Consider the following 27,030-nt stretch of genomic DNA (forward strand, 5'->3'; position numbering starts at 1 on the left):
GAGGGCTAGGGTTAGAGATCCAGTTAGGGTTACGATTGGACCTAGGGTTAAGGTTATGTTGAGGGCTAGGTTTAGAGAGACGGTTAGGGTTACGATTGGACCTAGGGTTAGGGTTATGTTGAGGGCTAGGTTTAGAGAGACGGTTAGGGTTACGATTGGACCTAGGGTTAGGTTTATGTTGAGGGCTAGGGTTAGAGAGACGGTTAGGGTACGATTGGACCTAGGGTTAGGGTTATCTTGAGGGCTAGGGTTAGAGATCCGGTTAGGGTTACGATTGGACCTAGGGTTAGGGTTATGTTGAGGGCTAGGGTTAGAGATCCGGTTAGGGTTACGAATGGACCTAGGGTTAGGGTTATGTTGAGGGCTGGGGTTAGAGATCCGGTTAGGGTTACAATTGGACCTAGGGTTAGGGTTATGTTGAGGGCTGGGGTTAGAGATCCGGTTAGTGTTACAATTGGACCTAGTGTTAGGGTTATGTTGAGGGCTAGGGTTAGAGATCCGGTTAGGGTTACGATTGGACCTAGGGTTAGGGTTATGTTGAGGGATAGGGTTAGAGATCCGGTTAGGGTTACGATTGGACCTAGGGTTAGGGTTATGTTGAGGGCTAGGGTTAGAGATCCGGTGAGGGTTACGAATGGACCTAGGGTTAGGGTTATGTTGAGAACTAGGGTTAGAGGTCCGGTTAGGGTTACGATTGGACCTAGGGTTAGGGTTATGTTGAGGGCTAGGTTTAGAGAGACGGTTAGGGTTACGATTGGACCTAGGGTTAGGGTTATGTTGAGGGCTAGGTTTAGAGAGACGGTTAGGGTACGATTGGACCTAGGGTTAGGGTTATGTGGTGGGCTAGGGTTAGAGATCCGGTTAGGGTTACGATTGGACCTAGGGTTAGGTTTATGTTGAGGGCTAGGGTTAGAGAGACGGTTAGGGTACGATTGGACCTAGGGTTAGGGTTATCTTGAGGGCTAGGGTTAGAGATCCGGTTAGGGTTACGATTGGACCTCGGGTTAGGGTTATGTTGAGGGCTGGGGTTACAGATCCGGTTAGGGTTACAATTGGACCTAGGGTTTGGGTTATGTTGAGGGCTAGGGTTAGAGATCCGGTTAGGGTTACGATTGGACCTAGGGTTAGGGTTATGTTGAGGGCTGGGATTAGAGATCCGGTTAGGGTTACAATTGGACCTAGGGTTAGGGTTATGTTGAGGGCTAGGGTTAGAGATCCGGTTAGGGTTACGAATGGACCTAGGGTTAGGGTTATGTTGAGGGCTGGGGTTAGAGATCCGGTTAGGGTTACAATTGGACCTAGGGTTAGGGTTATGTTGAGGGCTGGGGTTAGAGATCCGGTTAGGGTTACGATTGGACCTAGGGTTAGGGTTATGTTGAGGGATAGTGTTAGAGGTCCGGTTAGGGTTACGATTGGACCTAGTGTTAGGGTTATGTTGAGGGCTAGGTTTAGAGAGACGGTTAGGGTTACAATTGGACCTAGGGTTAGGATTATGTTGAGGGCTAGGTTTAGAGATCCGGTTAGGGTTACGATTGGACCTAGGGTTAGGGTTATGTTGAGGGCTAGGGTTAGAGATCCGGTTAGGGTTACGATTGGACCTAGGGTTAGGGTTATGTTGAGGGATAGGGTTAGAGGTCCGGTTAGGGTTACGATTGGACCTAGGGTTAGGGTTATGTTGAGGACTAGGGTTAGAGGTCCGGTTAGGGTTACGATTGGACCTAGGGTTAGGGTTATGTTGAGGGCTAGGGTTAGAGATCCAGTTAGGGTTACGATTGGACCTAGGGTTAGGGTTATGTTGAGGGCTAGGTTTAGAGAGACGGTTAGGGTTACGATTGGACCTAGGGTTAAGGTTATGTTGAGGGCTAGGTTTAGAGAGACGGTTAGGGTACTATTGGACCTAGGGTTAGGGTTATGTTGAGGGCTAGGGTTAGGGATCCGGTTAGGGTTACGATTGGACCTAGGGTTAGGGTTATGTTGAGGGATAGTGTTAGAGGTCCGGTTAGGGTTACGATTGGACCTAGTGTTAGGGTTATGTTGAGGGCTAGGTTTAGAGAGACGGTTAGGGTTACAATTGGACCTAGGGTTAGGATTATGTTGAGGGCTAGGTTTAGAGAGACGGTTAGGGTACGATTGGACTTAGGGTTAGGGTTATGTTGAGGGCTGGGGTTAGAGATCCGGTTAGGGTTACGATTGGACCTAGGGTTAGGGTTATGTTGAGGGCTGGGGTTAGAGATCCGGTTAGGGTTACGATTGGACCTAGGGTTAGGGTTATGTTCAGGGCTAGGGTTAGAGATCTGGTTAGGGTTACGATTGGACCTAGGGTTAGGGTTATGTTGAGGGCTGGGGTTAGAGGTCCGGTTAGGGTTACCATTGAACCTAGGGTTAGGGTTATGTTGAGGGCTAGGGTTAGAAATCCGGTTAGGGTTACGATTGGACCTAGGGTTAAGTTTATGTTGAGGGCTAGGGTTAGAGATCCGGTTAGGGTTACGATTGGACCTAGGGTTAGGGTTATGTTGAGGGCTAGGGTTAGAGATCCGGTTAGGGTTACGATTGGACCTAGGGTTAGGGTTATGTTGAGGGCTGGGGTTAGAGATCCGGTTAGGGTTACGATTGGGCCTAGGGTTAGGGTTATGTTGAGGGCTAGGGTTAGAGATCCGGTTAGGGTTACAATTGGACCTAGGGTTAGGGTTATGTTGAGGGCTATGGTTAGAGATCCGGTTAGGGTTACGATTGGACCTAGGGTTAGGGTTATGTTGAGGGATAGGGTTAGAGGTCCCGTTAGGGTTACGATTGGACCTAGTGTTAGGGTTATGTTGAGGTCTAGGTTTAGAGATCCGGTTAGGGTTACGATTGGACCTAGTGTTAGGGTTATGTTGAGTTCTAGGGTTAGAGGTCCGGTTAGGGTTACGATTGGACCTAGGGTTAGGGTTATGTTGAGGGATAGTGTTAGAGGTCCGGTTAGGGTTACGATTGGACCTAGTGTTAGGGTTATGTTGAGGGCTAGGTTTAGAGAGACGGTTAGGGTTACAATTGGACCTAGGGTTAGGATTATGTTGAGGGCTAGGTTTAGAGAGACGGTTAGGGTACGATTGGACCTAGGGTTAGGGTTATGTTGAGGGCTAGGGTTAGAGATCCGGTTAGGGTTACGATTGGACCTAGGGTTAGGGTAATGTTGAGGGCAAGGTTAGAGATCTGGTTAGGGTTACGATTGGACCTAGGGTTAGGGTTATGTTGAGGGCTGGGGTTAGAGATCCGGTTAGGGTTACGATTGGACCTAGGGTTAGGGTTATGTTGAGGGCTAGGGTTAGAGATCCAGTTAGGGTTACAATTGGACCTAGGGTTAGGGTTATGTTGAGGGCTATGTTTAGAGATCCGGTTAGGGTTACGATTGGACCTGGGGTTAGGTTTATGTTGAGGGCTAGGGTTAGAGATCCGGTTAGGGTTACGATTGAACCTAGGGTTAAGGTTATGTTGAGGGCTAGGGTTAGAGATCCGGTTAGGGTTACGATTGGATCTAGGGTTAGGCTTATGTTGAGGGCTAGGGTTAGAGATCCTGTTAGGGTTACGATTGGACCTAGGGTTAGGGTTATGTTGTGGGCTAGGGTTAGAGATACGGATAGGGTTACGATTGGACCTAGGGTTAGGTTTATGTTGAGGGCTAGGGTTAGAGAGACGGTTAGGGTACGATTGGACATAGGGTTAGGGTTATCTTGAGGGCTAGGGTTAGAGATCCGGTTAGGGTTACGATTGGACCTAGGGTTAGGGTTATGTTGAGGGCTGGGGTTACAGATCCGGTTAGGGTTACAATTGGACCTAGGGTTTGGGTTATGTTGAGGGCTAGGGTTAGAGATCCGGTTAGGGTTACGATTGGACCTAGGGTTAGGGTTATGTTGAGGGCTGGGGTTAGAGATCCGGTTAGTGTTACAATTGGACCTAGGGTTAGGGTTATGTTGAGGGCTAGGGTTAGAGATCCGGTTAGGGTTACGATTGGACCTACGGTTAGGGTTATGTTGAGGGCTAGGTTTAGAGAGACGGTTAGGGTACGATTGGACCTAGGGTTAGGGTTATGTTGTGGGCTAGGGTTAGAGATCCGGTTAGGGTTACGATTGAACCTAGGGTTAGGGTTATGTTGACGGCTGGGGTTAGAGATCCCGTTAGGGTTACAATTGGACCTAGGGTTAGGGTTATGTTGAGGGCTAGGGTTAGAGATCCGGTTAGGGTTACGATTGGACCTAGGGTTATTTTTATGTTGAGGGCTAGGGTTAGAGATCCGGTTAGGGTTACGATTGGACCTAGGGTTAGGGTTATGTTGAGGGCTAGGGTTAGAGATCCGGTTAGGGTTACGATTCGACCTAGGGTTAGGGTTATGTTGAGGGATAGGGTTAGAGGTCCGGTTAGGGTTACGATTGGACCTAGGGTTAGGGTTATTTTGAGGACTAGGGTTAGAGGTCCGGTTAGGGTTACGATTGGACCTAGGGTTAGGGTTATGTTGAGGGCTAGGGTTAGAGATCCAGTTAGGGTTACAATTGGACCTAGGGTTAGGGTTATGTTGAGGGCTAGGGTTAGAGATCCGGTTAGGGTTATGATTGGACCTAGGGTTAAGGTTATGTTGAGGGCTAGGGTTAGAGATCCTGTTAGGGTTACGATTGGATCTAGGGTTAGGCGTATGTTGAGGGCTAGGGTTAGAGATCCGGTTAGGGTTACGATTGGACCTAGGGTTAGGGTTATGTTGAGGGCTAGGGTTAGAGATCCAGTTAGGGTTACGATTGAACCTAGGGTTAGGGTTATGTTGAAGGCTGGGGTTAGAGATCCGGTTAGTGTTATGATTGGACCTATGGTTAGGGTTATGTTGAGGGCTAGGTTTAGAGATCCGGTTAGGGTTACGATTGGATCTAGGGTTAGGTTTATGTTGAGGGCTAGGGTTCGAGATCCGGTTAGGGTTACGATTGGACCTAGGGTTAGGGTTATGTTGAGGGCTAGGGTTAGAGATCCGGTTAGGGTTACGATTGGACCTAGGGTTAGGTTTATGTTGAGGGATAGGGTTAGAGGTCCGGTTAGGGTTACGAATGGACCTAGGGTTAGGGTTATGTTGAGGACTAGGGTTAGAGATCCAGTTAGGGTTACGATTGGACCTAGGGTTAGGGTTATGTTGAGGGCTAGGTTTAGAGAGACGGTTAGGGTTACGATTGGACCTAGGGTTAGGGTTATGTTGAGGGCTAGGTATAGAGTGACGGTTAGGGTACGATTGGACCTAGGGTTAGGGTTATGTTGTGGGCTAGGGTTAGAGATCCGGTTAGGGTTACGATTGGACCTAGGGTTAGGTTTATGTTGAGGGCTAGGGTTAGAGAGACGGTTAGGGTACGATTGGACCTAGGGTTAGGGTTATCTTGAGGGCTAGGGTTAGAGATCCGGTTAGGGTTACGATTGGACCTAGGGTTAGGGTTATGTTGAGGGCTGGGGTTACAGATCCGATTAGGGTTACAATTGGACCTAGGGTTTGGGTTATGTTGAGGGCTAGGTTTAGAGAGACGGTTAGGGTACGATTGGACCTAGGGTTAGGGTTATCTTGAGGGCTAGGGTTAGAGATCCGGTTAGGGTTACGATTGGACCTAGGGTTAGGGTTATGTTGAGGGCTGGGGTTACAGATCCGGTTAGGGTTACAATTGGACCTAGGGTTTGGGTTATGTTGAGGGCTAGGGTTAGAGGTTCGGTTAGGGTTACGATTGGACCTAGTGTTAGGGTTATGTTGAGGGCTAGGTTTAGAGAGACGGTTAGGGTACGATTGGACCTAGGGTTAGGGTTATGTTGAGGGCTAGGGTTAGAGATCCGGTTAGGGTTACGATTGGACCTAGGGTTAGGGTTATGTTGAGGGCTAGGGTTAGAGGTCCGGTTAGGGTTACGATTGGACCTAGGGTTAGGGTTATGTTGAGGACTAGGGTTAGAGGTCCGGTTAGGGTTACGATTGGACCTAGGGTTAGGGTTATGTTGAGGGCTAGGGTTAGAGATCCAGTTAGGGTTACGATTGGACCTAGGGTTAGGGTTATGTTGAGGGCTAGGTTTAGAGAGACGGTTAGGGTTACGATTGGACCTAGGGTTAGGGTTATGTTGTGGGCTAGGGTTAGAGATCCGGTTAGGGTTACGATTGGACCTAGGGTTAGGTTTATGTTGAGGGCTAGGGGTAGAGATCCGGTTAGGGTTACGATTGGACCTAGGGTTAGGGTTATCTTGAGGGCTAGGGTTAGAGGTCCGGTTAGAGTTACGATAGGACCTAGGGTTAGTGTTATGTTGAGCGCTAGGTTTAGAGAGACGGTTAGGGTACGATTGGACCTAGGGTTAGGGTTATGTTTAGGGCTAGGGTTAGAGGTCCGGTTAGGGTTACGATTGGACCTAGGGTTAGGGTTATGTTGAGGGCTAGGGTTAGAGATCCGGTTAGGGTTACGAATGGACCTAGGGTTAGGGTTATGTTGAGGGCTAGGTTTAAAGGTCCGGTTAGGGTTACGATTGGACCTAGAGTTAGGGTTATGTTGAGGGCTAGGGTTAGAGATCCGGTTAGGGTTACGATTGGTCCTAGGGTTAGGGTTATGTTGAGGGATAGGGTTAGAGGTCCGGTTAGGGTTACGATTGGACCTAGGGTTAGGGTTATGTTGAGGACTAGGGTTAGAGGTCCGGTTAGGGTTACGATTGGACCTAGGTTTAGGGTTATGTTGAGGGCTAGGGTTAGAGATCCAGTTAGGGTTACGATTGGACCTAGGGTTAGGGTTATGTTGAGGGCTATGTTTAGAGATCCGGTTAGGGTTACGATTGGACCTAGGGTTAAGGTTATGTTGAGGGCTAGGGTTAGAGATCCTGTTAGGGTTACGATTGGATCTAGGGTTAGGCGTATGTTGAGGGCTAGGGTTAGAGATCCGGTTAGGGTTACGATTGGGCCTAGGGTTAGGGTTATGTTGAGGGCTAGGGTTAGAGATCCGGTTAGGGTTACGATTGGACCTAGGGTTAGGGTTATGTTGAGGGCTGGGGTTAGAGATCCGGTTAGTGTTACAATTGTACCTAGGGTTAGGGTTATGTTGAGGGCTAGGGTTAGAGATCCGGTTAGGGTTACGATTGGATCTAGGGTTAGGTTTATGTTGAGGGCTAGGGTTAGAGATCCGGTTAGGGTTACGATTGGACCTAGGGTTAGGGTTATGTTGAGGGCTAGGGTTAGAGATCCGGTTAGGGTTACGATTGGACCTAGGGTTAGGGTTATGTTGAGGGATAGGGTTAGAGGTCCTGTTAGGGTTACGAATGGACCTAGGGTTAGAGTTATGTTGAGGACTAGGGTTAGAGGTCCGGTTAGGGTTACGATTGGACCTAGGGTTAGGGTTATCTTGAGGGCTAGGGTTAGAGATCCAGTTAGGGTTACGATTGGACCTAGGGTTAGGGTTATGTTGAGGGCTAGGTTTAGAGAGACGGTTAGGGTTACGATTGGACCTAGGGTTAGGGTTATGTTGAGGGCTAGGTTTAGAGAGACGGTTAGGGTACGATTGGACCTAGGGTTAGGGTTATGTTGTGGGCTAGGGTTAGAGATCCGGTTAGGGTTACGATTGGACCTAGGGTTAGGTTTATGTTGAGGGCTAGGGTTAGAGAGACGGTTAGGGTTACGATTGGACCTAGGGTTAGGGTTATGTTGAGGGCTAGGGTTAGAGATCCGGTTAGGGTTACGATTGGACCTAGGGTTAGGGTTATGTTGAGGGCTGGGGTTACAGATCCGGTTATGGTTACAATTGGACCTAGGGTTTGGCTTATGTTGAGGGCTAGGGTTAGAGATCCGGTTAGGGTTACGATTGGACCTAGGGTTAGGTTTATGTTGAGGGCTAGGGTTAGAGAGACGGTTAGGGTTACGATTGGACCTAGGGTTAGGGTTATGTTGAGGGCTAGGGTTAGAGATCCGGTTAGGGTTACGATTGGACCTAGGGTTAGGGTTATGTTGAGGGCTGGGGTTACAGATCCGGTTATGGTTACAATTGGACCTAGGGTTTGGCTTATGTTGAGGGCTAGGGTTAGAGATCCGGTTAGGGTTACGATTGGACCTAGGGTTAGGGTTATGTTGAGGGCTGGGGTTAGAGATCCGGTTAGGGTTACAATTGGACCTAGGGTTAGGGTTATGTTGAGGGCTAGGGTTAGAGATCCGCTTAGGGTTACGAATGGACCTAGGGTTAGGGTTATGTTGAGGGCTGGGGTTAGAGATCCGGTTAGGGTTACAATTGGACCTAGGGTTAGGGTTATGTTGAGGGCTGGGGTTAGAGATCCGGTTAGGGTTACGATTGGACCTAGGGTTAGGGTTATGTTGAGGGATAGTGTTAGAGGTCGGGTTAGGGTTACGATTGGACCTAGTGTTAGGGTTATGTTGAGGGCTAGGTTTAGAGAGACGGTTAGGGTTACAATTGGACCTAGGGTTAGGATTATGTTGAGGGCTAGGTTTAGAGATCCGGTTAGGGTTACGATTGGACCTAGGGTTAGGCTTATGTTGAGGGCTAGAGTTACAGATCCGGTTAGGGTTACGATTGGAGCTAGGGTTAGGGTTATGTTGAGGGATAGGGTTAGAGGTCCGGTTAGGGTTACGATTGGACCTAGGGTAAGGGTTATGTTGAGGGCTAGGGTTAGAGATCCGGTTAGGGTTACGATTGGACCTAGGGTTAGGGTTATGTTGAGGGCTAGGGTTAGACATACGGTTATTGCTACGATTGCACCTAGGGTTAGGGTTATGTTGAGGGCTAGGTTTAGAGATCCGGTTAGGGTTACGATTGGACATAGGGCTAGGGTTATGTTGAGGGCTAGGGTTAGAGATCCAATTAGTGTTACGATTGGACCTAGGGTTAAGGTTATGTTGAGGGTTAGGGTTAGATATCCCGTTAGGGTTACGATTGGACCTAGGGTTAGGGTTATGTTGAAGGCTACGTTTAGAGAGGTGTTTAGGGTTACGATTGGACCTAGGGTTAGGATTATGTTTAGGGCTAGGTTTAGAGAGACGGTTAGGGTACGATTGGACCTAGGGTTAGGGCTATGTTGAGGGCTAGGGTTAGAAATCCGGTTGGGGTTACGATTGGACCTTGGGTTAGGGTTATGTTGAGGGCTAGGTTTAGAGAGATGGTTAGGGTTACGATTGGAACTAGGGTTAGGGTTATGTTGAGGGCTAGGTTTAGAGAGATGGTTAGGGTTACGATTGGACCTAGGGTTAGGATTATGTTGAGGGCTAGGGTTAGAGATCCGGTTAGGGTTACGATTGGACATAGGGTTAGGGTTATGTTGAGGGCTATGGTTAGAGATCCGGTTAGGGTTACGATTCGACCTAGAGTTAGGTTTATGTTGAGGGCTAGGGTTAGAGATCCGGTTAGGGTTACGATTGGACCTAGGTTTAGGGTTATCTTGAGGGCTAGGGTTAGATGTCCGGTTAGAGTTACAATAGGACCTATGGTTAGTGCTATGTTGAGCGCTAGGTTTAGAGAGACAGTTAGGGTACGATTGGACCTAGGGTTAGGGTTATGTTTAGGGCTAGGGTTAAAGGTCCGGTTAGGGTTAAGATTGGACCTAGGGTTAGGGTTATGTTGAGGGCTAGGGTTAGAGGTGCTGTTAGGGTTACGATTGGACCTAGGGTTAGGGTTATATTGAGGGATAGGCTTAGAGATCCGGTTAGGGTTACGACTGGATCTAGGGTTAGGGTTATGTTGAGGGCTAGGGTTAGAGATCCGGTTAGGGTTACGATTGGACCTAGGGTTAGGGTTATGTTTAGGGCTAGGGTTAGAGATCCGGTTAGGGTTACGATTGGACCTAGGGTTAGGGTTATGTTGAGGGCTAGGGTTAGAGGCCCGGTTAGGGTTACGATTGGACCTAGGGTTAGGGTTATGTTGAGGGATAGTGTTAGAGGTCCGGTTAGGGTTACGATTGGACCTAGTGTTACGGTTATGTTGAGGGCTAGGTTTAGAGAGACCGTTAGGGTTACAATTGGACCTAGGGTTAGGATTATCTTGAGGGCTAGGTTTAGAGAGACGGTTAGGGTACGATTGGACCTAGGCTTAGGGTTATGTTGAGGGCTAGGGATAGAGATCCGGTTAGGGTTACGATTGGACCTAGGGTTAGGGTTATGTTGAGGGCTGGGGTTAGAGATCCGGTTAGGGTTACAATTGGACCTAGGGTTAGGGTTATGTTGAGGGTAGGGTTAGAGATCCGGTTAGGGTTACGATTGGACCTAGGGTTAGGTTTATCTTGAGGGCTAGGGTTAGAGATCCAGTTAGGGTTACGATTTGACCTAGGGTTAGGGTTATGTTGAGGGCTAGGGTTAGAGATCCGGTTAGGGTTACGATTGGACCTAGGCTTAGGGTTATGTTGAGGGATAGGGTTAGAGGTCCGGTTAGGGTTACGATTGGACCTAGGGTTAGGGTTATGTTGAGGACTAGGGTTAGAGGTCCGGTTAGGGTTACGATTGGACCTAGGGTTAGGGTTATGTTGAGGGCTAGGGTTAGAGATCCAGTTAGGGTTACGATTGGACGTAGGGTTAGGGTTATGTTGAGGGCTATGTTAAGAGATCCGGTTAGGGTTACGATTGGACCTAGGGTTAGGTTTATGTGGAGGGCTAGGGTTAGAGATCCGGTTAGGGTTACGATTGGACCTAGGGTTAAGGTTATGTTGAGGGCTAGGTTGAGAGATCCGGTTAGGCTTACGATTGGACCTACGGTTAGGGTTATGTTGAGGGCTAGAGTTAGAGATCCAATTATTGTTAAGATTGGACCTAGGGTTAAGGTTATGTTGAGGGTTAGGGTTAGATATCCGGTTAGGGTTACGATTGGACCTAGGGTTAGGGTTATGTTGAAGGCTAGGTTTAGAGAGATGTTTAGGGTTACGATTGGACCTAGGGTTAGGATTATGTTGAGGACTAGGTTTAGAGAGATGTTTAGGGTTACGATTGGACCTAGGGATAGGATTATGTTTAGGGCTAGGTTTAGAGAGACGGTTAGGGTACGATTGGACCTAGGGTTAGGGTTATGTTGAGGGCTAGGGTTAGAAATCCGGTTAGGGTTACGATTGGACCAAGGGTTAGGGTTATGTTGAGGGCTAGGTTTAGAGAGACGGTTAGGGTTACAATTGGAACTAGGGTTAGGATTATGTTGAGGGCTACGTTTAGAGAGACGGTTAGGGTACAATTGGACCTAGGGTTAGGATTTTGTTGAGGGCTAGGTTTAGAGAGACGGTTAGGGTACGATTGGACCTAGGGTTAGGGTTATGTTGCGGGCTAGGGTTAGAGATCCGGTTAGGGTTACGATTGGACCTAGGGTTAGGGTTATGTTGAAGGCTAGGTTTAGAGAGATGTTTAGGGTTACGATTGGACCTAGGGTTAGGATTATGTTGAGGGCTAGGTTTAGAGAGATGTTTAGGGTTACGATTGGACCTAGGGTTAGGATTATGTTGAGGGCTAGGTTTAGAGAGATGTTTAGGGTTACGATTGGACCTAGGGTTAGGATTATGTTTAGGGCTAGGTTTAGAGAGACGGTTAGGGTTACGATTGGACCTAGGGTTAGGGTTATGTTGAAGGCTAGGGTTAGAAATCCGGTTAGGGTTACGATTGGACCTAGGGTTAGGGTTATGTTGAGGGCTAGGGTTAGAGATACAATTAGTGTTACGATTGGACCTAGGGTTAAGGTTATGTTGAGGGTTAGGGTTAGATATCCGGTTAGGGTTACGATTGGACCTAGGGTTAGGGTTATGTTGAAGGCTAGGTTTAGAGAGATGTTTAGGGTTACGATTGGACCTAGGGTTAGGATTATGTTGAGGGCTAGGTTTAGAGAGATGTTTAGGGTTACGATTGGACCCAGGGTTAGGATTATGTTTAGGGCTAGGTTTAGAGACACGGTTAGGGTACGATTGGACCTAGGGTTAGGGTTATGTTGAGGGCTAGGGTTAGAAATCCGGTTAGGGTTACGATTGGACCTAGGGTTAGGTTTATGTTGAGGGCTAGGGTTAGAGATCCAGTTAGGGTTACAATTGGACCTAGGGTTAGGGTTATGTTGAGGGCTATGTTTAGAGATCCGGTTAGGGTTACGATTGGACCTAGGGTTAGGTTTATGTTGAGGGCTAGGGTTAGAGATCCGGTTAGGGTTACGATTGGACCTAGGGTTAAGGTTATGTTGAGCGCTAGGGTTAGAGATCCTGTTAGGGTTAAGATTGGATCTAGGGTTAGGCGTATGTTGAGGGCTAGGGTTAGAGATCCGGTTAGGGTTACGATTGGACCTAGGTTTAGGGTTATGTTGAGACCTAGGGTTAGAGATCCGGTTAGGGTTACGATTGGACCTAGGGTTAGGGTTATGTTGAGGTATAGGGTTAGAGGTCCGGTTAGGGTTACGAATGGACCTAGGGTTAGGGTTATGTTGAGGACTAGGTTTAGAGGTCCGGTTAGGGTTACGATTGGACCTGGGTTAGGGTTATGTTGAGGGCTAGGGTTAGAGATCCAGTTAGGGTTACGATTGGACCTAGGGTTAAGGTTATGTTGAGGGCTAGGTTTAGAGAGACGGTTAGGGTTACGATTGGACCTAGGGTTAGGGTTATGTTGAGGGCTAGGTTTAGAGAGACGGTTAGGGTACGATTGGACCTAGGGTTAGGGTTATGTTGTGGGCTAGGGTTAGAGATCCGGTTAGGGTTACGATTGGACCTAGGGTTAGGTTTATGTTGAGGGCTAGGGTTAGAGAGACGGTTAGGGTACGATTGGACCTAGGGTTAGGGTTATCTTGAGGGCTAGGGTTAGAGATCCGGTTAGGGTTACGATTGGACCTAGGGTTAGGGTTTTGTTGAGGGCTAGGGTTAGAGATCCGGTTAGGGTTACGAATGGACCTAGGGTTAGGGTTATGTTGAGGGCTGGGGTTAGAGATCCGGTTAGGGTTACAATTGGACCTAGGGTTAGGGTTATGTTGAGGGCTGGGGTTAGAGATCCGGTTAGTGTTACAATTGGACCTAGTGTTAGGGTTATGTTGAGGGCTAGGGTTAGAGATCCGGTTAGGGTTACGATTGGACCTAGGGTTAGGGTTATGTTGAGGGATAGGGTTAGAGGTCCGGTTAGGGTTACGATTGGACCTAGGGTTAGGGTTATGTTGAGGGATAGGGTTAGAGGTCCGGTTAGGGTTATGATTGGACCTAGGGTTAGGGTTATGTTGAGGACTAGGGTTTGAGGTCCGGTTAGGGTTACGATTGGACCTAGGGTTAGGGTTATGTTGAGGGCTAGGGTTAGAGATCCAGTTAGGGTTACAATTGGACCTAGGGTTAGGGTAATGTTGAGGGCTATGTTTAGAGATCCGGTTAGGGTTACGATTGGACCTAGGGTTACTTTTATGTTGAGGGCTAGGGTTAGAGATCTGGTTAGGGTTACGATTGGACCTAGGGTTAAGGTTATGTTGAGGGCTGGGGTTAGAGATCCGGTTAGGGTTACGATTGGACCTAGGGTTAGGGTTATGTTGAGGGATAGTGTTAGAGGTCCGGTTAGGGTTACGATTGGACCTAGTGTTAGGGTTATGTTTAGGGCTAGGTTTAGAGAGACGGTTAGGGTTACAATTGGACCTAGGGTTAGGATTATGTTGAGGGCTAGGTTTAGAGATCCGGTTAGGGTTACGATTGGACCTAGGGTTAGGGTTATGTTGAGGGCTAGGGTTAGAGATCCGGTTAGGGTTACGATTGGACCTAGGGTTAGGCTTATGTTGAGGGATAGGGTTAGAGATCCGGTTAGGGTTACGATTGGACCTAGGGTTGGGGTTATGTTGAGGGCTAGGTTTAGAGAGACGGTTAGGGTTACGATTGGACCTAGGGTTCAGGTTATGTTGAGGGCTAGGTTTAGAGAGACGGTTAGGGTACGATTGGACCTAGGGTTAGGGTTATGTTGAGGGCTAGGGTTAGAGATCCGGTTAGGGTTACGATTGGACCTAGGGTTAGGGTTATGTTGAAGGCTAGGTTTAGAGAGACGGTTAGGGTTACGATTGGACCTAGGGTTAGGGTTCTGTTGAGGGCTAGGTTTAGAAAGACGGTTAGGGTACGATTGGACCTAGGGTTAGGGTTATGTTGTGGGCTTGGGTTAGAGATCCGGTTAGGGTTACGATTGGACCTAGGGTTAGGTTTATGTTGAGGGCTAGGGGTAGAGATCCGGTTAGGGTTACGATTGGACCTAGGGTTAGGGTTATCTTGAGGGCTAGGGTTAGAGGTCCGGTTAGAGTTACGATAGGACCTAGGGTTAGTGTTATGTTGAGCGCTAGGTTTAGAGAGACGGTTAGGGTACGATTGGACCTAGGGTTAGGGTTATGTTTAGGGCTAGGGTTAGAGGTCCGGTTAGGGTTACGATTGGACCTAGGTTTAGGGTTATGTTGAGCGCTAGGGTTAGAGATCCGGTTAGGGTTACGATTGGACCTAGGGTTAGGGTTATGTTGAGGGATAGGATTAGAGGTCCGGTTAGGGTTACGATTGGACCTAGGGATAGGGTTATGTTGAGGACTAGGGTTAGAGGTCCGGTTAGGGTTACGATTGGACCTAGGGTTAGGGTTATGTTGAGGGCTAGGGTTAGAGATCCAGTTAGGGTTACGATTGGACCTAGGGTTAGGGTTATGTTGAGGGCTATGTTTAGAGATCCGGTTAGGGTTACGATTGGACCTAGGGTTAGGTTTATGTGGAGGGCTAGGGTTAGAGATCCGGTTAGGGTTACGATTGGACCTAGGGTTAAGGTTATGTTGAGTGCTAGGGTTAGAGATCCTGTTAGGGTTACGATTGAATCTAGGGTTAGGCGTATGTTGAGGGCTAGGGTTCGAGATCCGGTTAGGGTTACGATTGGACCTAGGGTTAGGGTTATGTTGAGTTGAGAGCTAGGGTTAGAGATCCGGTTAGGGTTACGATTGGACCTAGGGTTATGGATATGTTGAGGGCTGGGGTTAGAGATCCGGTTAGTGTTACAATTGGACCTAGGGTTAGGGTTATGTTGAGGGCTAGGGTTAGAGATCCGGTTAGGGTTACGATTGGACCTAGGGTTAGGGTTATGTTGAGGGCTAGGGTTAGAGATCCGGTTAGGGTTACGATTGGACCTAGGGTTAGGGTTATGTTGAGGGATAGGGTTAGAGGTCCGGTTAGGGTTACGAATGGACCTAGGGTTAGGGTTATGTTGAGAACTAGGGTTAGAGGTCCGGTTAGGGTTACGATTGGACCTAGGATTAGGGTTATGTTGAGGGCTAGGGTTAGAGATCCAGTTAGGGTTACGATTGGAGCTAGGGTTAGGGTTATGTTGAGGGCTAGGTTTAGAGAGACGGTTAGGGTTACGATTGAACGTAGGGTTAGGTTTATGTTGAGGGCTAGGGTTAGAGATCCGGTTAGGGTTACGATTGGACCTAGGGTTAGGGTTATGTTGAGGGCTAGGGTTAGAGATCCTGTTAGGGTTACGATTGGACCTAGGGTTAGGGTTATGTTGAGGACTAGGGTTAGAGGTCCGGTTAGGGTTACGATTGGACCTAGGGTTAGGGTTATGTTGAGGGCTAGGGTTAGAGATCCGGTTAGGGTTACGATTGGACCTAGGGTTAGGGTTATGTTGAGGGCTAGGTTTAGAGAGACGGTTAGGGTTACGATTGGACCTAGGGTTAGGGTTATGTTGAGGGCTAGGTTTAGAGAGACGGTTAGGGTACGATTGGACCTAGGGTTAGGGTTATGTTGTGGGCTAGGGTTAGAGATCCGGTTAGGGTTACGATTGAACCTAGGGTTAGGGTTATGTTGACGGCTGGGGTTAGAGATCCCGTTAGGGTTACAATTGGACCTAGGGTTAGGGCTATGTTGAGGGCTAGGGTTAGAGATCCGGTTAGGGTTACGATTGGACCTAGGGTTAGGTTTATGTTGAGGGCTAGGGTTAGAGATCCGGTTAGGGTTACGATTGGACCTAGGGTTAGGGTTATGTTGAGGGCTAGGGTTAGAGATCCGGTTAGGGTTACGATTGGACCTAGGGTTAGGGTTATGTTGAGGGATAGGGTTAGAGGTCCGGTTAGGGTTACGATTGGACCTAGGTTTAGGGTTATGTTGAGGACTAGGGTTAGAGGTCCGGTTAGGGTTACGATTTGACCTAGGGTTAGGGTTATGTTGAGGGCTAGGGTTAGAGATCCAGTTAGGGTTACAATTGGACCTAGGGTTAGGGTTATGTTGAGGGCTATGTTTAGAGATCCGGTTAGGGTTACGATTGGACCTAGGGTTAGGTTTATGTTGAGGGCTAGGGTTAGAGATCCGGTAGGGTTACGATTGGACCTAGGGTTAAGGTTATGTTGAGGGCTAGGGTTAGAGATCCTGTTAGGGTTAAGATTGGATCTAGGGTTAGGCGTATGTTGAGGGCTAGGGTTAGAGATCCGGTTAGGGTTACGATTGGACCTAGGTTTAGGGTTATGTGGAGACCTAGGGTTAGAGATCCGGTTAGGGTTACGATTGGACCTAGGGTTAGGGTTATGTTGAGGTATAGGGTTAGAGGTCCGGTTAGGGTTACGAATGGACCTAGGGTTAGGGTTATGTTGAGGACTAGGTTTAGAGGTCCGGTTAGGGTTACGATTGGACCTGGGTTAGGGTTATGTTGAGGGCTAGGGTTAGAGATCCAGTTAGGGTTACGATTGGACCTAGGGTTAAGGTTATGTTGAGGGCTAGGTTTAGAGAGACGGTTAGGGTTACGATTGGACCTAGGGTTAGGGTTATGTTGAGGGCTAGGTTTAGAGAGACGGTTAGGGTTACGATTGGACCTAGGGTTAGGTTTATGTTGAGGGCTAGGGTTAGAGAGACGGTTAGGGTACGATTGGACCTAGGGTTAGGGTTATCTTGAGGGCTAGGGTTAGAGATCCGGTTAGGGTTACGATTGGACCTAGGGTTAGGGTTATGTTGAGGGCTAGGGTTAGAGATCCGGTTAGGGTTACGAATGGACCTAGGGTTAGGGTTATGTTGAGGGCTGGGGTTAGAGATCCGGTTAGGGTTACAATTGGACCTAGGGTTAGGGTTATGTTGAGGGCTGGGGTTAGAGATCCGGTTAGTGTTACAATTGGACCTAGTGTTAGGGTTATGTTGAGGGCTAGGGTTAGAGATCCGGTTAGGGTTACGATTGGACCTAGGGTTAGGGTTATGTTGAGGGATAGGGTTAGAGATCCGGTTAGGGTTACGATTGGACCTAGGGTTAGGGTTATGTTGAGGGATAGGGTTAGAGGTCCGGTTAGGGTTACGATTGGACCTAGGGTTAGGTTTATGTTGAGGGCTAGGGTTAGAGAGACGGTTAGGGTACGATTGGACCTAGGGTTAGGGTTATCTTGAGGGCTAGGGTTAGAGATCCGGTTAGGGTTACGATTGGACCTAGGGTTAGGGTTATGTTGAGGGCTAGGGTTAGAGATCCGGTTAGGGTTACGAATGGACCTAGGGTTAGGGTTATGTTGAGGGCTGGGGTTAGAGATCCGGTTAGGGTTACAATTGGACCTAGGGTTAGGGTTATGTTGAGGGCTGGGGTTAGAGATCCGGTTAGGGTTACAATTGGACCTAGGGTTAGGGTTATGTTGAGGGCTAGGGTTAGAGATCCAGTTAGGGTTACAATTGGACCTAGGGTTAGGGTAATGTTGAGGGCTATGTTTAGAGATCCGGTTAGGGTTACGATTGGACCTAGGGTTAGGTTTATGTTGAGGGGTAGGGTTAGAGATCTGGTTAGGGTTACGATTGGACCTAGGGTTAAGGTTATGTTGAGGGCTGGGGTTAGAGATCCGGTTAGGGTTACGATTGGACCTAGGGTTAGGGTTATGTTGAGGGATAGTGTTAGAGGTCCGGTTAGGGTTACGATTGGACCTAGTGTTAGGGTTATGTTTAGGGCTAGGTTTAGAGAGACGGTTAGGGTTACAATTGGACCTAGGGTTAGGATTATGTTGAGGGCTAGGTTTAGAGATCCGGTTAGGGTTACGATTGGACCTAGGGTTAGGGTTATGTTGAGGGCTAGGGTTAGAGATCCGGTTAGGGTTACGATTGGACCTAGGGTTAGGCTTATGTTGAGGGATAGGGTTAGAGATCCGGTTAGGGTTACGATTGGACCTAGGGTTGGGGTTATGTTGAGGGCTAGGTTTAGAGAGACGGTTAGGGTTACGATTGGACCTAGGGTTAAGGTTATGTTGAGGGCTAGGTTTAGAGAGACGGTTAGGGTACGATTGGACCTAGGGTTAGGGTTATGTTGAGGGCTAGGGTTAGAGATCCGGTTAGGGTTACGATTGGACCTAGGGTTAGGGTTATGTTGAGGGCTAGGTTTAGAGAGACGGTTAGGGTTACGATTGGACCTAGGGTTAGGGTTCTGTTGAGGGCTAGGTTTAGAAAGACGGTTAGGGTACGATTGGACCTAGGGTTAGGGTTATGTTGTGGGCTTGGGTTAGAGATCCGGTTAGGGTTACGATTGGACCTAGGGTTAGGTTTATGTTGAGGGCTAGGGGTAGAGATCCGGTTAGGGTTACGATAAGACCTAGGGTTAGGGTTATCTTGAGGGCTAGGGTTAGAGGTCCGGTTAGAGTTACGATAGGACCTAGGGTTAGTGTTATGTTGAGCGCTAGGTTTAGAGAGACGGTTAGGGTACGATTGGACCTAGGGTTAGGGTTATGTTTAGGGCTAGGGTTAGAGGTCCGGTTAGCGTTACGATTGGACCTAGGTTTAGGGTTATGTTGAGGGCTAGGGTTAGAGATCCGGTTAGGGTTACGATTGGACCTAGGGTTAGGGTTATGTTGAGGGATAGGGTTAGAGGTCCGGTTAGGGTTACGATTGGACCTAGGGATAGGGTTATGTTGAGGACTAGGGTTAGAGGTCCGGTTAGGGTTACGATTGGACCTAGGGTTAGGGTTTTGTTGAGGGCTAGGGTTAGAGATCCAGTTAGGGTTACGATTGGACCTAGGGTTAGGGTTATGTTGAGGGCTATGTTTAGAGATCCGGTTAGGGTTACGATTGGACCTAGGGTTAGGTTTATGTTGAGGGCTAGGGTTAGAGATCCGGTTAGGGTTACGATTGGACCTAGGGTTAAGGTTATGTTGAGTGCTAGGGTTAGAGATCCTGTTAGGGTTACGATTGAATCTAGGGTTAGGCGTATGTTGAGGGCTAGGGTTCGAGATCCGGTTAGGGTTACGATTGGACCTAGGGTTAGGGTTATGTTGAGTTGAGAGCTAGGGTTAGAGATCCGGTTAGGGTTACGATTGGACCTAGGGTTATGGTTATGTTGAGGGCTGGGGTTAGAGATCCGGTTAGTGTTACAATTGGACCTAGGGTTAGGGTTATGTTGAGGGCTAGGGTTAGAGATCCGGTTAGGGTTACGATTGGACCTAGGGTTAGGGTTATGTTGAGGGCTAGGGTTAGAGATCCGGTTAGGGTTACGATTGGACCTAGGGTTAGGGTTATCTTGAGGGATAGGGTTAGAGGTCCGGTTAGGGTTACGATTGGACCTAGGGTTAGGGTTATTTTGAGGGCTAGGGTTAGAGATCCAGTTAGGGTTACGATTGGACCTAGGGTTAGGGTTATGTTGAGGGCGAGGTTTAGAGAGACGGTTAGGGTTACGATTGGACCTAGGGTTAGGTTTATGTTGAGGGCTAGGTTTAGAGAGACGGTTAGGGTTACGATTGGACCAAGGGATAGGGTTATGTAGAATGCTAGGGTTAGAGATCCGGTTAGGGTTACGATTGGACCTAGGGTTAGGGTTATGTTGAGGGCTAGGGTTCTATATCCGGTTAGGGTTACGATTGGACCTAGGGTTAGGATTATGTTGAGGGCTAGGGCTAGAGTTCCGGTTAGAGTTACGATTGGACCTAGGGTTAGCGTTATGTTGAGAGCTACGGTTATAGATCCTGTTAGGGTTACGATTGGACCTAGGGTTAGGGTTATGTTGAGAGCTAGGGTTAGACATCCGGTTAGGGTTACGATTGGACCTAGGGTTCTGTTTATCTTGAGGGCAAGGGTTAGAGATCCGGTTAGGGTTACGATTGGACCTAGGGTTAGGGTTATGTTTAGGGCTAGGGTTAGAGATCCAGTTAGGGTTACGATTGGACCAAGGGTTAGGGTTATGTTGAGGACTAGGGTTAGAGATCCGGTTAGGGTTACGATTGGAGCTAGGTTTCGGGTTATGTTGAGGGCTAGGGTTAGAGATCCGGTCAGGGTTGCGATTGGACCTAGGGTTAGGGTTATGTTGAGGGATAGTGTTAGAGGTCCAGTTAGGGTTACGATTGGACCTAGTGTTAGGGTTATGTTGAGGGCTAGGTTTAGAGAGACTGTTAGGGTTATAATTGGACCTAGGGTTAGGATTATGTTGAGGGCTAGGTTTAGAGAGACGGTTAGGGTACGATTGGACTTAGGGTTAGGGTTATGTTGAGGGCTAGGGTTAGAGATCCGGTTAGGGTTACGATTGGACCTAGGGTTAGGTTTTGTTGAGGGATAGGGTTAGAGGTCCGGTTAGGGTTACGATTGGACCTAGGGTTAGGGTTATGTTGAGGGATAGGGTTAGAGGTCCGGTTAGGGATTCGATTGGACCTAGGGTTAGGGTTATGTTGAAGACTAGGGTTAGAGGTCCGGTTAGGGTTACGATTGGACCTAGGGTTAGGGTTATGTTGTGGGCTAGGTTTAGAGATCCGGTTAGGGTTACGATTGGACCTAGCGTTAGGGTTATGTTTAGGGCTAGGGCTAGAGATCCGGTTAGGGTTACGATTGAATCTAGTGTTCGGGTTATGTTGAGGTCTAGGGTTAGAGATCCGGTTAGGGTTACGATTGTCCCTAGGGTTCGGTTTATCTTGAGGGCAAGGTTTAGAGATCCGTTTAGGGTTACGATTGGACCTAGGGTTAGGGGTATGTTGAGGGCTAGGGTTAGAGATCCGGTTAGGGTTACGATTGGAGCTAGGGTTAGGGTTATGTTGAGGGCTAGGTTTAGAGATCCGGTTAGGGTTACGATTGGACCAAGGGATAGGGTTATGTAGAATGCTAGGGTTAGAGATCCGGTTAGGGTTACGATTGGACCTAGGGTTAGGATTATGTTGAGGGCTAGGTTTAGAGAGATGTTTAGGGTTACGATTGGACCTAGGGTTAGGATTATGTTTAGGGCTAGGTTTAGAGAGACGGTTAGGGTACGATTGGACCTAGGGCTAGGGTTATGTTGAGGGCTAGGGTTAGAAATTTGGTTAGGGTTACGATTGGACCTAGGGTTAGGGTTATGTTGAGGGCTAGGTTTAGAGAGACGGTTAGGGTTACAATTGGAACTAGGGTTAGGATTATGTTGAGGGCTACGTTTAGAGAGACGGTTAGGGTACAATTGGACCTAGGGTTAGGGTTATGTTGAGGGCTAGGTTTAGAGATCCGGTTAGGGTTACGATTGGACCTAGGGTTAGGGTTATGTTGATGGCTGGGGTTAGAGATCCGGTTAGGGTTACAATTGGACCTAGGGTTAGGGTTATGTTGAGGGCTAGGGTTAGAGAGACGGTTAGGGTACGATTGGACCTAGGGTTAGAGTTATGTTGAGGGATAGTGTTAGAGGTCCGGTTAGGGTTACGATTGGACCTAGTGTTAGGGTTATGTTGAGGGCTGGGGTTACAGATCCGGTTAGGGTTACAATTGGACCTAGGGTTAGGATTATGTTGAGGGCTAGGTTTAGAGAGACGGTTAGGGTACGATTGGACCTAGCGTTAGGGTTATGTTGAGGGCTGGGGTTAGAGATCCGTTTAGGGTAACAATTGGACCTAGGGTTAGGGTTATGTTGAGGGCTGGGGTTAGAGATCCGGTTAGGGTTACGATTGGACCTAGGGTTAGGGTTATGTTGAGGGATAGTGTTAGAGGTCCGGTTAGGGTTACGATTGGACCTAGTGTTAGGGTTATGTTGAGGGCTAGGTTTAGAGAGACGGTTAGGGTTACAATTGGACCTAGGGTTAGGATTATGATGAGGGCTAGGTGTAGAGAGACGGTTAGGGTACGATTGGACCTAGCGTTAGGGTTATGTTGAGGGTAGGGTTAGAGATCCGGTTAGGGTTACGATTGGACCTAGGGTTAGGGTTATGTTGAGGGCTAGGTTTAGAGAGATGTTTAGGGTTACGATTGTACCTAGGGTTAAGGTTATGTTGAGGGGTAGGTTTAGAGAGACGGTTAGGGTACGATTGGACCTAGGGTTAGGGTTATGTTGAGGGCTAGGGTTAGAGATCCGGTTAGGGTTACGATTGGACCTAGGGTTAGGGTTATGTTGAGGGCTAGGGTTAGAGATCCGGTTAGGGTTACGATTGGACCTAGGGTTAGGGTTATGTTGAGGGCTAGGGTTAGAGGTCTGGTTAGGGTTACGATTGGACCTAGAGTTAGGGTTATGTTGAGGGCTAGGGTTAGAGATCCGGTTAGGGTTACGATTGGACCTAGGGTCAGGGTTATGTTGAGGGCTATGTTTAGGGATCCGGTTAGGGTTACGATTGGACCTAGGTTTAGGTTTATGTTGAGGGTTAGTGTTAGAGATCCGTTTAGGGTTACGATTGGACCTAGGGTTAAGGTTATGTTGAGGGCTAGGGTTAGAGATTCTGTTAGGGTTACGATTGGATCTAGGGTTAGGCTTATGTTGAGGGCTAGGGTTAGAGATCCTCTTAGGGTTACGATTGGACCTAGGGTCAGGGTTATGTTGAGGGCTAGGGTTAGAGTTACGGTTAGGGTTACGATTGGACCTAGGGTTAGGGTTATGTTGAGGGCTAGGGTTAGATATCCCGTTAGGGTTACAATTGGACCTAGGGTTAGGGTTATGTTGAGGGCTAGGGTTAGATATCCCGTTAGGGTTACGATTGGACTTAGGGTTATGGTTATGTTGAGGGCTGGGGTTAGAGATTCGGTTAGGGTTACAATTGTACCTAGGGTTAGGGTTATGTTGAGGGCTAGGGTTAGAGTTCCGGTTAGGGTTACGATTAGAACTAGGGTTATGTTTATGTTGAGGGCTAGGGTTAGAGATCCAGTTAGGGTTACGATTGGACCTAGGGTTAGGGTTATGTTGAGGGCTAGGTTTAGAGAGACGGTTAGGGTTACAATTGGACCTAGGGTTAGGATTATGTTGAGGGCTAGGTTTAGAGAGACGGTTAGGGTACGATTGGACCTAGCGTAAGGGTTATGTTGAGGGGTAGGGTTAGAGATCCGGTTAGGGTTACGATTGGACCTAGGGTTAGGTTTATGTTGAGGGCTAGGGTTAGAGATCCGGTTAGGGTTACGATTGGACCTAGGGTTAGGGTTATGTTGAGGGCTAGGGTTAGAGATCCGGTTAGGGTTACGATTGGACCTAGGGTTAGGGTTATGTTGAGGGATAGGGTTAGAGGTCCGGTTAGGGTTACGATTGGACCTAGCGTTAGGGTTATGTTGAGGGCTAGGTTTAGAGAGACGGTTAGGGTTACAATTGGACCTAGGGTTAGGATTATGTTGAGGGCTAGGTTTAGAGAGACGGTTAGGGTACGATTGGACCTAGAGTTAGGGTTATGTTGCGGGCTAGGGCTAGAGATACGGTTAGGGTTACGATTGGACCTAGCGTTAGGGTTATGTTGAGGGCTAGGGTTAGAGATCCGGTTAGGGTTACGATTGGACCTAGGGTTAGGGTTATGTTGAGGGCTAGGTTTAGAGAGACGGTTAGGGTACGATTGGACCTAGGGTTAGGGTTATGTTGAGGGCTAGGGTTAGAGATCCGGTTAGGGTACGATTGGACATAGGGTTAGGGTTATGTTGAGGGCTGGGGTTACAGATCCGGTTAGGGTTACAATTGGACCTAGGGTTAGGGTTATGTTGAGGGCTAGGGTTAGAGATCCGGTTAGGGTTACGATTGGACCTAGGGTTAGGGTTATGTTGAGGGCTAGGGTTAGAGATCCGGTTAGGGTTACGATTGGACCTAGGGTTAGGGTTATGTTGAGGGCTAGGGTTAGAGATCCGGTTAGGGTTACGATTGGACCTAGGGTTAGGGTTATGTTGAGGGCTGGGGTTAGAGATCCGGTTAGGGTTACAATTGGACCTAGGGTTAGGGTTATGTTGAGGGCTAGGGTTAGAGATACGGTTAGGGTTACGATTGGACCTAGGGTTAGGGTTATGTTGAGGGCTAGGGTTAGAGATCCGGTTAGGGTTACGATTGGACCTAGGGTTATGGTTATGTTGAGGGCTGGGGTTAGAGATTCGGTTAGGGTTACAATTGGACCTAGGGTTAGGGTTATGTTGAGGGCTAGGGTTAGAGATCCGGTTAGGGTTACGATTAGACCTAGGGTTAGGTTTATGTTGAGGGCTAGGGTTAGAGATCCGGTTAGGGTTACGATTGGACCTAGGGTTAGGGTTATGTTGAGGGCTAGGTTTAGAGATCCGGTTAGGGTTACGATTGGACCTAGGGTTAGGGTTATGTTGAGGGATAGGGTTAGAGGTCCGGTTAGGGTTAAGATTGGACCTAGGGTTAGGGTTATGTTGAGGACTAGGGTTAGAGGTCCGGTTAGGGTTACGATTGGACCTAGGGTTAGGGTTATGTTGAGGGCTAGGGTTAGTGATCCAGTTAGGGTTACAATTGGACCTAGGGTTAGGGTTATGTTGAGGGCTAGGTTTAGAGAGATGGTTAGGGTTACGATTGGACCTAGGGTTAAGGTTATGTTGAGGGCTAGGTTTAGAGAGACGGTTAGGGTACGATTGGACCTAGGGTTAGGGTTATGTTGAGGGCTACGGTTAGAGATCCGGTTAGGGTTACGATTGAACCTAGGGTTAGGGTTATGTTGAGGGCTAGGTTTAGAGAGACCGTTAGGGTTACGATTGGACCTAGTGTTAGGGTTATGTTGAGGGCTAGGTTTAGAGAGACGGTTAGGGTAGGACTGGATCTAGGGTTAGGGTTATGTTGTGGGCTAGGGTTAGAGATCCGGTTAGGGTTACGATTGGACCTAGGGTTAGGTTTATGTTGAGGGCTAGGGGTAGAGATCCGGTTAGGGTTACGATTGGACCTAGGGTTAGGGTTATCTTGAGGGCTAGGGTTAGAGGTCCGGTTAGAGGTACGATAGGACCTAGGGTTAGTGTTATGTTGAGCGCTAGGTTTAGAGAGACGGTTAGGGTACGATTGGACCTAGGGTTAGGGTTATGTTTAGGGCTAGGGTTAGAGGTCCGGTTAGGGTTACGATTGGACCTAGGGTTAGGGTTATGTTGAGGGCTAGGGTTAGAGATCCGATTAGGGTTACGATTGGACCTAGGGTTAGGGTTATGTTGAGGGCTAGGGTTGAAGGCCCGGTTAGGGTTACGATTGGACCTAGGGTTAGGGTTATGTTGAGGGATAGTGTTAGAGGTCCGGTTAGGGTTACGATTGGACTTAGTGTTAGGGTTATGTTGAGGGCTAGGTTTAGAGAGACGGTTAGGGTACGATTGGACCTAGGGTTAGGGTTATGTTGAGGGCTAGAGATAGAGATCCGGTTAGGGTTACGATTGGACCTAGGGTTAGGGTTATGTTGAGGGTAGGGTTAGAGATCCGGTTAGGGTTACGATTGGACCTAGGGTTAGGGTTATGTTGAGGACTAGGGTTAGAGGTCCGGTTAGGGTTACGATTGCACCTAGGGTTAGGGTTATGTTGAGGGCTGGGGTAAGAGATCCGGTTAGGGTTACGATTGGACCTAGGGTTAGGGTTATGTTGAGGACTAGGGTTAGAGGTCCGGTTAGGGTTACGATTGGACCTAGGGTTAGGATTATGTTGAGGGCTAGGTTTAGAGAGATGTTTAGGGTTTCGATTGGACCTAGGGTTAGGAATATGTTTAGGGCTAGGTTTAGAGAGACGGTTAGGGTACGATTGGACCTAGGGCTAGGGTTATGTTGAGGGCTAGGGTTAGAAATTTGGTTAGGGTTACGATTGGACCTAGGGTTAGGGTTATGTTGAGGGCTAGGTTTAGAGAGACGGTTAGGGTTACAATTGGAACTAGGGTTAGGATTATGTTGAGGGCTACGTTTAGAGAGACGGTTAGGGTACAATTGGACCTAGGGTTAGGGTTATGTTGAGGGCTAGTGTTAGAGATCCGGTTAGGGTTACGATTGGACCTAGGGTTAGGGTTATGTTGATGGCTGGGGTTAGAGATCCGGTTAGGGTTACAATTGGACATAGGGTTAGTGTTATGTTGAGGGCTAGGGTTAGAGAGACGGTTAGGGTACGATTGGACCTAGGGTTAGGGTTATGTTGAGGGATAGTGTTAGAGGTCCGGTTAGGGTTACGATTGGACCTAGTGTTAGGGTTATGTTGAGGGCTGGGGTTACAGATCCGGTTAGAGTTACAATTGGACCTAGGGTTAGGATTATGTTGAGGGCTAGGTTTAGAGAGACGGTTAGGGTACGATTGGACCTAGCGTTAGTGTTATGTTGAGGGCTGGGGTTAGAGATCCGTTTAGGGTAACAATTGGACCTAGGGTTAGGGTTGTTGAGGGCTGGGGTTAGAGATCCGGTTAGGGTTACGATTGGACCTAGGGTTAGGGTTATGTTGAGGGATAGTGTTAGAGGTCCGGTTAGGGTTACGATTGGACCTAGTGTTAGGGTTATGTTGAGGGCTAGGTTTAGAGAGACGGTTAGGGTTACAATTGGACCTAGGGTTAGGATTATGTTGAGGGCTAGGTTTAGAGAGACGGTTAGTGTACGATTGGACCTAGCGTTAGGGTTATGTTGAGGGCTAGGGTTAGAGATCCGGTTAGGGTTACGATTGGACCTAGGGTTAGGGTTATGTTGAGGGCTAGGTTTAGAGAGATGATTAGGGTTACGATTGGACCTAGGGTTAGGGTTATGTTGAGGGCTAGGGTTAGAGATCCGGTTAGGGTTACGATTGGACCTTGGGTTAGGTTAATGTTGAGGGCTAGGGTTAGAGATCCGGTTAGGGTTACGATTGGACCTAGGGTTAGGGTTATGTTGAGGGCTAGGGTTAGAGATCCGGTTAGGGTTACGATTGGACCTAGGGTTAGGGTTATGTTGAGGGATAGGTTTAGAGGTCCGGTTAGGGTTACGATTGGACATAGCGTTAGGGTTATGTTGAGGGCTAGGTTTAGAGAGACG

The sequence above is a fragment of the Miniopterus natalensis genome, chromosome 2 (genome assembly GCF_054644295.1).
Source record: "Miniopterus natalensis isolate mMinNat1 chromosome 2, mMinNat1.hap1, whole genome shotgun sequence".
NCBI lineage: Eukaryota > Metazoa > Chordata > Mammalia > Chiroptera > Miniopteridae > Miniopterus > Miniopterus natalensis.